This window comes from Medicago sativa, chromosome 8 (assembly GCF_051527215.1).
Source record: "Medicago sativa cultivar Bolivia chromosome 8, Bolivia_mono, whole genome shotgun sequence".
Lineage (NCBI taxonomy): Eukaryota > Viridiplantae > Streptophyta > Magnoliopsida > Fabales > Fabaceae > Medicago > Medicago sativa.
This window is the reverse complement of record NC_140756.1, coordinates 56,897,129-56,909,514: the sequence shown is the minus strand read 5'-3', so window position 1 is coordinate 56,909,514 and position 12,386 is coordinate 56,897,129. Positions and strand designations below refer to the sequence as shown.

Here is a 12,386-nt window from a genome sequence, read left to right as displayed (position 1 = left end):
TCTACATAACCAGGGTTTAACAAATGTGTAGCCAAGTTTTGACTAATGACAATAAAGTGAGAGTTGAATGTAACCAAATAATTGAAGCATATGTGAAGTGTTTACCCACTTTCTCTTATAAGCTTTGAGAATTTTAAAAAAATTGATATTAACTCGCGAACTAACCAAATTTGTGAAGTGTTTACCCACTTTTTATCAAAGGAGTAACCACAATTTTGTTTACTGTTAAAATTATCGTTCCTATCCACCAATGAAATCCAGTTTGATTCCACATCAAATTCCCTTCCAATCGAACACAAATCTCTCCACCATAGCAAATTCAATCTTCCACCTATTATTCCCTCTAGTCTTCCACCTATTTCACTGATAAGTTGAACAATTTATATAATGGAGACACTAGATAACTTTACAATCATAATACCTATTAGACAAACTCGTGGACAATATTAGTAAAATCACATACATTAAATGAGAAGCAAAATAAATTGAGAGAAACACTAACCTACAATGGATAAAGTATCATCAAAACTCATACTACAAAACTCATACTACAATATTGGGAAGCTCAGGGACATAGACCATTTCCAATGAGTTGAGCAACCTTCCATTAAAAATTCTTTTACAAACTTAAAATGTCACTTTATTTTCACCATTTACATACAAATAGGTGAAACTAAAAATGGGACATGATATTGTTTTCCCTCTGATACCTACCCATACCAAGCACAAATTCAATGACCATGAAGGTTTTGATATAAATCATAAATATGTTCCAAGACATCCCTTCTACACTTACCATTTCAAGAATAACATTACTATAATTATGACTACTCACTCGCCTATACCATCTATTGATACATCCTCTTCGGACTCAAGATGCAAAAAGTTATACCTATACGATTGCACACCTTAACTGCTCCCGGAGCTGCAGTCTTACTGCCATTATAGTATAGTAGATACTGATTGGTTATTCACATCGAAACCATGATAGAGGTCGGTACCTTTAGCCTCCCTTTATATTAGCTCCTTCCACAACTCCAAAGAAATAATAAGCCCACAAATTTAAGCACCCAAGACATTAACAATAACAACATCCATCATCCAAGAAACTCTAAAAAGAACAAAAAAATAAACTAAGATAATAACAAGCTATTATTCTACATAATTCAAATTCACGAAATCATCGATGTTATACTCGACATCATCAGCAAAACTTAAAACATTACATATCATTGTGATCATGGTAATCATTCCATATAATGATATAACAATTACAATCTAAACTTTAAACAAACAAAAATAATACTTTTTCAACTCCTATCAATATCCTTATCAGTCATTATCTAGAATTAAAAGTCGAGTTGACATAGCAAGAACTCAAGATTAACAATGTTGGTGAAAAGGGAAAATGCTAGCCACAAGCGGAAATGCTACAAAGGAAGAGTAAAAAGCTTACCTTGACGATTTTAACAAATAAACTAAATTCACCAATTAACAAAAAAGTTAAAAAGACCAAAGGTACTTCATACACCCTTTGAAAGAAAGAAAATTTATTATGCATAAGAATAGAAGATAAATCTTGAAAAATCAATCAACGTTGAGTTAAATAACTACTAATAATGTTTGAAAGCTTTCTAGAGTTAAAAATGAAAGAATGGGTGTAAGTAATATATAATAACTAAGTTAACAACACGTGAAAAACCCCCATGGTCAATAATCGTGGTCACACATATGGTTATGTTTCGTAATTTTAGATTGACTCAACTTTAAATACTAGCACAAGTTGAACACTATGAAATAGTTCGATAACAATTTGCATCTGAGAACGAAGCCAAATAAGTTTTTGTAAATAAAATCTCTATAAAATCCAAAATAATCATGCAATGTGTATACCAAAACTTAAATCAAACAGAAATTTACCCAAAAATTCAAATTGAATTACTCTCTAACAAAACAAATGACTCATATCTTAAATCAAAAACCAATTCCCTTTCAACCTAGTAACCCATGTCTTAATCCATAACTTAATCATGCCAAAATTTACCCAAAAACTTTACCCAAAACTTGAATTAAATTATGCGAAATTTACCTAGAAAGTTAAATTAAATTACTATCTCATATACCAATGTATGACTCATATGAAATATGAAGAACAGATTTCAAAAAATATAAACATATAAACCCTAAATGCTTACCCTCAAACTAGAAATTGAAGAACAAATTTGAGATAAAACTCACATTCAACAGAAACAGCAACAGAGACAATTAGGACGGCGAATCTGATCCCAACAATTGTGATGAAACATATATATAGAGAGAGAGTAGGATACGGCGTGAGTGTGGTGTCCTTTGGAGTGAAGGCGGCTGCGTGGTTGGCTGGAAATTGGAACTGAGACACAGAGAGGAGAAGAAATTAAACTGAGAAATGAAAGTGAGAGAGAGAGGGTGTGTTTTTTTTTTGTTACACAGATATATGAGAGAGAGGGTGTGTAAGGTTTGATTTGTATTTTGCTTTTTTAAATAAAAAATAATTTAATTTCCACCAGACAAAGGATGCCACATCAGCGGGTGTAGAAAAGGGTGTACCAAAAGAGTGGTTCACCAATCTTTTTAGATGTCTTCGAACATATAATCATGTTCTTTTTCTGTATAAATTATAACATGTCGAGTGTACTTTAACTTACTTGGTCAATTAAGCAACCTGCTAGGATCATGGTACGATCTCCAATGGTATCCATTCTACCACGTACACATGGAATGGAAATGAAAGAAGGGTACAAATTGAAAGGGAAGATATACGCAAAAGTAATTCAGAGAAACTTCATAAACCATGAAAAAAGGGGAAAGTAACAAGAGTGTTCCCCAAGCTATATTATTTCAAGATAAACTAAATTATTCCAGTAAATACAAATGAAATATATTGTCACTAAATAGAAAATCATCCCCACAGTCAAAGCAAAATGTGCATATTAGACAAAACCTAATTAAGAAACAAAAATGACAGGACAGATACAAACCACCGAGAAAGCAACCAACCAGTTCAGAGAGGTTTTGGAAAACACATCAAGTAACATTACCTACCTGATTAAGCTTCTTGGCTAAGAGGCAGAATTAGCACGGAATTTCAGAGAAAACTATGGTGACCATGTAGATGTTGTGGCTGCGAGACCGGAATTAACAGACATGAACATAGGTAGCATCAGCAAAATTAAGAATAATAAATAATTTCCCTTTTTAAAGCTTTAAGCTATCCCTTCATGAATTATCCCATGTTAAACCAAAGAACATAACAGGCCAAGAACCTGGAGTGTAGATACAAGATATATGCATTCTACTTGCTACTGAGAATTAATTTTATAAACTTCCAGCAAACTTCTTCAATTGACATGTTTTAAACTTGTTATTTTCTGCTCCAACAAATTACTTCAGTTTTGTTTTCTTAGTGAATAAAAAGGTAGTTTCCAAGGAAGAGGATAAAAAATTTGAATATCCGCAACACATAATAGAAAAACTGTAACAGTGACATCTTTTATGTTCGACTTTGGCCAATAAGGTATCAAAGGCCATAATCATCTCCTCCCCAAGGTAAACTATCCGCTAATATACAGTAGTTGCATACTGTAAAACAATACAACACCAACATACTTGATTTACAATTAAAAATCTAATTTACAGAGAAAGGAGAAGAACATGTGTTACAGATTAGAAAATTAATTTAAATATCAAGACGTAGAAAGACTGAACATGAATTTTGAGAAAATAAAGTAGCTCCATATCTCATTTTGGGGGAAATGAAAGATTGCTCTCAAGCATAAATGAGAGATCATGCATCCGTGACATTAACATCTCTACGTCGTCTTTTGACCCTACTTCTGCAGTGGGAACATCTCTAGGGCTTTGTCTCATGGTATCCTCATCAACCACCCTAAACATGCAACAAGATAGCATAAATTTCAGTTATGAAAGTACAAAATGTCAATCAAGAACAAATTTAGCTTGCAGGAATGTTCAAAAACTACATCAATTAACAAGAGAATCAATGGTAAAATGCAAAGCCTAAGAAATCACCATTTAAAGGATGAAGAACTTCCAAGTTCTTAAGTGCTTCCAATGTAGAAGTATATATACAAGGAAGGAACAAGGAAGAATAAATATGTTTAGACATTGATGTTCTAATAGAGGACAGAATATAAAGAGAAAGACCCTCTAGTGTGTTCCTTCCCACATCCTTAAGGCTTTCAACCATTCACTTATAAGAGGAAAATATTTTCGAGTCATATGCAAAGCTACAAAATGTGAATTCTGCAATCAGTCAGATTCCTATTCAACTTGTACATCGAAATAGAACCCTTAAAACAGATCCCTTGGCACTTGGGACCATCAGCAAATGAAATTGGCTTATACCTATTACCTAGACATGTCAGAATCCTCACATCACATGACCATAAAATATATAAGCATCCCTTACATTGATTGAATTATACAAGTACAACTGCTACTAAATGTAGACTGATATATTGAACTTAAAACTCCTAAAGGTGTTGTAAATAGACTTAATTTCCGTCTGATCTGATACTAAAAAACCTGGTTGAATTCAATTATGCATATCTTTCTACAATAAAATAATGCAACTGCGATAATATCACGGCACCTGTTTAAAGTAGCAGCTGCAGGTTGACCATTGGTTGTTGCAGGAGTACTCAGTGCATTATCAAACTGTCCTAAAAAATCATTCTGTGAAAATCCACTAAAATCCATATCATGTGAGTTGTTCGATGGTCCAAATAAATCCATTTCAAAGGTCTTTTCAGATGGAGTTTGATTCACAGTTTGTCCAGGAATGTTGCGGAAAGGATCTTCTTGTTTAGTGGTCAAGCTAGTAAAGCCACTCCATACATCAAATGGGTCGGCATTATCATTAGTAGTCACACTATCGGTTGTTTTGTTATTGCTAACTTGCCATTGGTCACCTTGCATCCAGTCAAAACTTTTAACTGAAGAAGCATTAGCACCCTCTGCTGTTTTGGTATCATGAAGATCAGCAGTAATTTCAGATATGCCAGTCTGGTCTTCTATCACAGAGTGTGAAACACTACTGGAAGGATTTTGTGAAAAGCCTGAACCAGTAAAATCACTCCATGCATCAAATGAATCAGTGACTTCGTTAGTAGCCGTAATATCAGTTTCCTTGTTATTGCTCCCCTGCCATGGATCATTTTGCATCCAGTCAAAGTTACTATATGAACCATCAGCACTTTCTGCAATCTTTGTATCGTTGGGATCTTCAGTCATTTCAAATTTCCCAGTCTGGCCAGTTATCTCTGAATTGTGTAGTGGCTGAGCCAGTGAAATCATTCCATGAATCAAATGAATAAGAACCTTCATCAGTACCAACATTATTTATCTTGGCGTTGATCATTTTCCATCCAGTTAAAGTCCCTGTTAGAAAAACTATTAGCATCCTCTGCTGTTTTTGTATCACTCAGATCTGCAGAAAATTCAAAATTTCCGGCAGTCATGTTTGGGCTGGAAATAATACCAGAAGGGTTTTGTGTGCCGGCTGAGCCAGTAAAATCATTCCATGCATCATATGAATCATCTTCTTCATCAGTAGCCTCAATATCAGGTATCTTGGTTTCACTCTCTTGCCATTGGTCATCCTTCATCCAGTCCAAATTTCTAGTAAAGGAACCATTGGCAACTTCTTCTTTTTCCGTATGATGGAGATCGGCGGTCGTTTCCAACTTCCCAGACTGGCCATCTATCTTTGAGTTCAAAGTTTGGAATTCATCACTCTGAAACCAATCATCTTCACCGGATGCTGAAGGATTGAAATCATCGTTCTCCTTTACAGCGACAGAAACTTTCCCATATCCAGATACCGTATCCAATTCAACTTTAGAATGACTGACTGAATTGGACTCTTCGTGAACAGGACCACAACTAGCAGACTTGAAGTTCGCCTCCCAACCGGAAAAGGAATCACCACTCTGATCCTCTATAGACCCACCTGATGCTTCTGAAGCTTGGAAATTCTGAAACAAACTAAGATTCTCATTTGCTTGGAAAGTGTTATCTGAAGCAGCACCTACATTTCTTTCAAAAGCCGAATTCTGCTCAGACACACTGAAATCAGATTCTCTCCGATCAAAAAAACTAACCAGATCAACACCAGACAAACTCAACGAACTTTCACCCGGAAATGCTTCCGAATCTGAATTACTTGACAGTGCTCTCTCCGCCTCAGAAGGCCATCGAATTTCCAAATCCAGTAGTTCATATAAAGGAATCTCATCGTTTAATTCACTCCTTGTTCTGCTTGATGCATGTTCTTCCACACCAACGTCGGTGCCACCATCTCCTGCAAAGCAATTCGCAGAGCTAACATAACAGTCAAAATGGTTTTAAATTGCAGTTGCGCCACAATCTATAGGACTTTGATGTCTCAGCAACATCATCACAACTGTAATTTCAATCACATCGCATTTTACCACAATATAAAGGTTCATAGCATAACTACAACTGAGACCACAACAGCAACTTAAAGCCATCCAAACCACACACACACACACACACATACACACAATCTGATAAATCAAATTAGAACAAAAAAATTTGAACTTTCCATAACCACATTCTTTTTGCATCACAATAAAGGAGAAATGAAGAACATTATATCAAAATAACACAAAATTTCCAGCATCAAGGGAGGCGCATTCAATTTAAAATAATGAAATAGAATCAAGAAAACTATAAAAAGATTAACATTACCGATCCATCGAGTTGAAGAGATTCAAGCAACCAACGATACCCAACAGTATTCTTAAATTTAATAGCTTCAGGAGGAAGATCTTTGTGAGGATTTGCACCACAAAAAAAGCAGATAAACGATTGAACGCCACGGAGGAGTCTGCCATTGCAATTCTTACAGCGAAGGATCGAGTTTGGCGACGGTTTCTGCGACGGAAGGTAGTTTTGGGAGAGGGAGATTTTCGTCATTTTGTGGATTGTACCATGAGAGATTGGCGTCTTTGCGAAGAAGGATCTGTAACTGCTTTATTTGATCTGTTGGTATTTCGAACGCCATTCGAATCTTGTTTTTGTGTTACGATTATAATTTCTTCTCTTTTTCGTTGTTTATACACAGAGGTTCAGTTAGTGGTGGCTAGTGAGAAATTCTCCTTGCTTTTGTTGTTCCCAGAAAATGTCACCTGCGATGCAAATATCAAATGATCAAATCACATTAAAAAAATTATATTTCTTCGAAAAATAAAAATAAAATAATTATATAAATGATTATGACATGGGTTAAATATATTTCTGTCTCAATCTATATCTATATCTATATAATATAAATTTCGGCTTATTCCATAGCCCTTTATGAAAATGTTTTTTCTCCTCCTATTCTTATGACACATGACACGTGGCACTCTCATCCTATTCTTTTTACAAATACTCTCACCACATTCATCCTCACAAAATACTCTCACCACATTCATCCTCACAAATTTGTATTTAATGTTTACGTTTATGTATAAAAGGAAGTTTTACAATTTCAAATTCTAATATTTGAAATTAAATTAGAAATCAAACATTTCTTATTCAAAAAATACAAACTTTAATAAAATATGCTTTTTTTGAATAATCAAATAATTTAAATTAGGCAAAATTACACAATTAGTCCCTTAACTTAATTTTATGTAACACTTTCGTCCTTTATCTTTTTTTTTTAATAATTTAGTCCTTTATGTTATAAAATAACAACATAGTTATCCTTTTTTATGAAAAAAATAATCAAAAACTCCAAAAAAAATTTATCAAACTCATAGACAAACGCAAATCTTCATCATACAAGCCTAGAAAATAAAATTTCATTGAAAAAATCTCATAAAAAATGATAAAATATTGTCATTTTATAACATAAAAGGACTAAATCGTTACAAAAAAAAGATAAAGGACGAAAGTGTTACCTAAAATTAAGTTAAGGGACTAATTGTGTAATTTTGCCTTTAAATTAAAATATTTGAATTCAGATATTAAAATAAAACAAGTAATATCTAATTAAAATACGATTAATGGAATAATTATTTAAATATCAAAGAGATCAAATAATTGATATATGTCAAATAATAAAAATATGATTTGATTTGTCAAAAAAAAATATATGATTTGATAAAAGTGTAACTTTTTAAAATAATTTAATTAGATTTGGTAGTAACCATTAATTTTTTATATAATCTAAGTTTATATTCTTTTGATTCTATTTTCAAAATATATATTGTATAATTTAAATTTATATTCTTTTGTTTCTATTTTCAAAATATATATTGTATAGTAACATAGTAAGAATAACGTATAATAGTGGTTATTAAAAAAAAACCAAATAATGTTAGATAAATTATTTTTTTGACAAATGATGTGAAACAATTGATTTGGTTGTAATTATGTCAAGTATATTTTATTCAAAGTCTTATTAAAACAATTAAACACATTATGATTTGATTTTCCTTAATAATAAGGAAAAGCCACATGTAAGGGATGGTCAACCGGAAAAATAGTAAATCAATGAAATAAAATTGATTAAAAAGGGCGGACAAAAAATAGTAAAACTTATGTTATGGAATATATGTAACCGAATATTAAAGTAATGGCATAAAAATAACCGCGTGTAATTAACTCTCATGCCAAATTAGATTCATTTAGTTTACAAATTACCCTACGAAAATTACTATAAATTAGACCTATGACTTCACAAATTTTCACATCACAACCTTGCCTCTCTTTCTGTTTGTTTAGCTTTTTCCTTTGCTTTTCTTTCTTTGTTTTTTTGTTGTTCGTCTTTTTATTTGTTTTATTATTTTTTATTCAACCGAATATGATATTCATTGAATTCATTTCCGATATCTCCCGTTCACATAAAGATATTTGAAGTATCAGTGGATGAATCATGTAGTTGGTTATCCTTTATTATAAAAGCTAGACTTGCTTGGCTAGCATGTTTGCCCTAATCATCCCTATTTTGCCCTAATTCCCTAGCTTTTTTCCCTCCTAAACATGTAGTAATTGCTCGAGTAATCTCATCCGTTCAAGCATTTGATCACATCCGTTTATTCGACCTTGAAAAAAGTTCTCTCACTTCGTTAATGCAATTGAATACCTATTAAAGCCTAATCAAGTCGAAACATGTACTAATCACTCTACCAATTACTACCAATTGAATACCTATTAATGCTCACTTATAATGGCAATTAAGAACGTAGTTAATGGCTTGAAAACGTCGTTAATGACCATTAAAAATGTTTCACGCAGACACGTAAACATCCCTAAGTTTATGGCAATTGAAGATGTTTCGCGCATACATTTTTTAGGCCTTGCTGTTTCACGCATACACGCCTTGCTGTTTCACGCATACACTAATTCCTGTCGCATTAGGCTACTGACATTTCAATGTTTCACACATGGATTATTTACACCATACTGTGCTATCCGATACAGAGTGGTAGGAGGATATGCGTTTCAAGGTGAAATTTCCAGCGAATTTTACCACTAAAATATGCACCAATCACTCTACCAATTACTACCTATTAAAATTAATTATGACGTACTTATTTCAAAAAATAACGCATATCATGGTTGATTCGATTTTGAATAGTAATTATTGCGTACTGTTAATGGCAATTAAAAACGTAATTAATGGCTTGAAAACGTCGTTAATGGCCATTAAAAACGTCGTTAACGTCCTTTTAATCCACGGTACTCCACGCTTTTAGTTGATTTTATGCATTATGCACTAACCACTCTACCAATTACTACCTATTAAAAACAATTATGACATACTTATTTCAAAAATTATTGCTGTTTAAAGGTTGATACGATTTTTTTTTGAGGGAAGGTTGATTCGATTTTGAATAGTAATTATGATGTAGTGTTAATGGCAATTGGAAACGTAGTTAATGGCTTTAAAACGTCGTTAATGGAAATTAAAAACTTTTGAATAGTAATTATTACCTTTAGAACACTATGATATTTAAATACCACTTAGTTGTGCTATTACAACCATTCTCGACTTTAAGCAAATATATATCAAATATAACTCTTTCTTGCACTTGCTAATATGGCAAACACTTTCACCCCCATCTCAGCTGTGACAGGTGGAAGGAGGGATTTGAAGTTGATTGTCCGTGTGGCCCATATATGGCTGATCCGTGATAAGGAAAATCCAGACGATGTTATCTTCATGAACATGATATTGGTTGATGAGAAGGTATATTATATGTTTCGATTGTATAAATAAATGATCCTTTTTTCAAGTTGCCATTATGATAACATGTTATTTTTTGTTTAGCGAGGAAGGATCCATGCCACTGTTCGTAAGTTCCTGGTGCCAACGATTCAAGGAATGGTTGAAGAATGAGGAACATATAAGTTAGAGAATGTCATGGTAGGATTTAATGAGGGGCCTTACAAACTCTTGCCACACAAGCACAAACTTAACATGGCGGCAAATGCGAGATTTACTAAGGTGAATGCAGGCAATTTACCTCGGAACGTGTTTGAATTCATGTCTTTCAAAGACATTTTGATCTCTCCGTTAGAGGACGTGGTTGCTGGTATGAAATCCTACCTTTTTTTTTTTTTGCGAATTTGTTACTAGCTGTAATGTTAATGCATATTTTTTTGTTGTAGATGTCATTGGTCATGTAGTTGAGAAAGATAGTGTACGCGAAACCGAAAAGAATGGAAGAAAAAGCAAAGTCATTGATCTTACACTCGAGGATTTAGAGTAAGATGTGCAATATATAACTTATCGGTTTATTTCAATTGATGACTTTATTCTCATGATCGAGTTGATTGTGTTATTTGGTGTTTCAGGAACACCAGGATTCGTTGCTCTCTTTGGGGTGAATTTGCAACTGATATTGAAAACTACTTTGCAACCCATGACAACACTAAGTCTGTTGTGCTGATTGTACAGTTTGGCAGATTGAGGAAGTATATGGGTAAATATTTTAATATGACTTAGTGTTGTGTTCAGTGTACTCACTTTACTTATGACTTTAATACTGATTTAACTAATATTTACCCAATAAACAGGTGCAATGGGTGTGGGTTTTTCGGGTCCAAGGTTATCATGGAGGGTGATCTTCCTGAAGTTGAAGATTATAAAAGAAGGTAAATATTAGTTAAATTAATAGTCACGACAATATTATTATGTTAGTTAGAAATTTGTGAATAGGTTCTTAATGTAAATGATGTCCGTTAACAGGATGGAAAATGGTCATGTTGACCTAACGCAAGGTGTTAGTTAGATGTCCTCATGTATTGCACGCCCTGTATCTGAGGAGTTGCTTGACACCTCCAGAATGACTGTTGAGAATCTTATTGAGGCGAGATCGGTACTAAACATATCTTATTTCAATATATTGCATAATGTATTTTTTTGGTTTCTGCTGTGATGGATTAAAATAAAGTTTTGTAATTTAATAGTTTGTATTTTCTCATTACATTAGGCATGTTTTGGGACAGTACTTGCTACCGTATGCGAGATTGAGACTGGTGTGGAATGGTTTTTCCGTTCATGTACTCAGTGTGCGTCATTGGTTACTGTGGTTGATGGAAAGCTGTCTTGCAAAAGATGCAGGGAGTGCAAAGGCGCCGAAAACCCTGGTGTGGAATTATTTTTCATTGATTCGATTAATTTCTATGTAGTAGGACCCGTGCGGTAGCACGGGTCAATGGTCTAGTTTTAGAAATATTTTTTCACTTATATTTGTTGTATTTTATTATTTGTGCCTTAACATAATGTTTACATCGAGAACAAATCTATTATATTTTGTCCTTTTAGATTATTTCAATTCCATCAACTTCATATTTCTTATAATTGGTCTATTATCCTATTATATTTTATTATTCTCATCTTAACTATTTTTTTTATATAGACTGCAATAGTTGCTTAAAAAAAATTATAGACTGTAATAATATAAAATTTGATATAATCCCACAAAAATAGTGCAATTATTTAAATGCATTAATGAGAGATCGTTGCAAATAAGTAACAAGTAATAATATAAACCGGTAAAAAAAAAGTAATATAAACTGTTTCATTAAACAGAAGCCTACAAAAAATCTCCTTAATTTATTATCGTCTAATAAAAAATAAAAAGCTTTAATGACATTGTTATTACCATATTAAAATTAGTATTATATTTTATATAAAAAAAAAACAATAGTGTTATCACGGCGGGTAATGCATTGGGTAGATATAAATGGAGATAAGTGTAATCGATAGGTGCATTTTTTTGGAATATCTCATTTACTTATTTCTTTAAGTACTAGTTTGGAAACCCGTGCCAAGCACGGGCTAGAATTACGACTATTTTTTTTTA

At 33.0% G+C, this 12,386-nt stretch overlaps 1 long non-coding RNA gene and 2 pseudogenes across 2 annotated transcripts; 1 reads left to right on the top strand and 2 right to left on the bottom strand.

Annotated features, from left to right (window-relative positions):
- Window positions 1-498: 498 nt before the first annotated feature.
- LOC146899792 (uncharacterized) lies at window positions 499-2,452 on the bottom strand. The gene is made up of 2 exons (XR_015021912.1): window positions 2,239-2,452; window positions 499-1,111 (listed from the first exon to the last, which is right to left on the bottom strand). It is a non-coding gene; the product is annotated as an uncharacterized LOC146899792 (long non-coding RNA).
- Window positions 2,453-3,458: 1,006 nt separating this feature from the next.
- On the bottom strand, window positions 3,459-7,196 carry LOC146899791 (uncharacterized; annotated as a pseudogene). The gene is made up of 3 exons (XR_015023530.1): window positions 6,772-7,196; window positions 4,652-6,361; window positions 3,459-3,925 (listed from the first exon to the last, which is right to left on the bottom strand). The product of XR_015023530.1 is annotated as an uncharacterized LOC146899791 (transcript).
- Window positions 7,197-10,114: 2,918 nt separating this feature from the next.
- On the top strand, window positions 10,115-11,856 carry LOC146899790 (uncharacterized; annotated as a pseudogene).
- The last annotated feature ends 530 nt before the right edge of the window (window positions 11,857-12,386 follow it).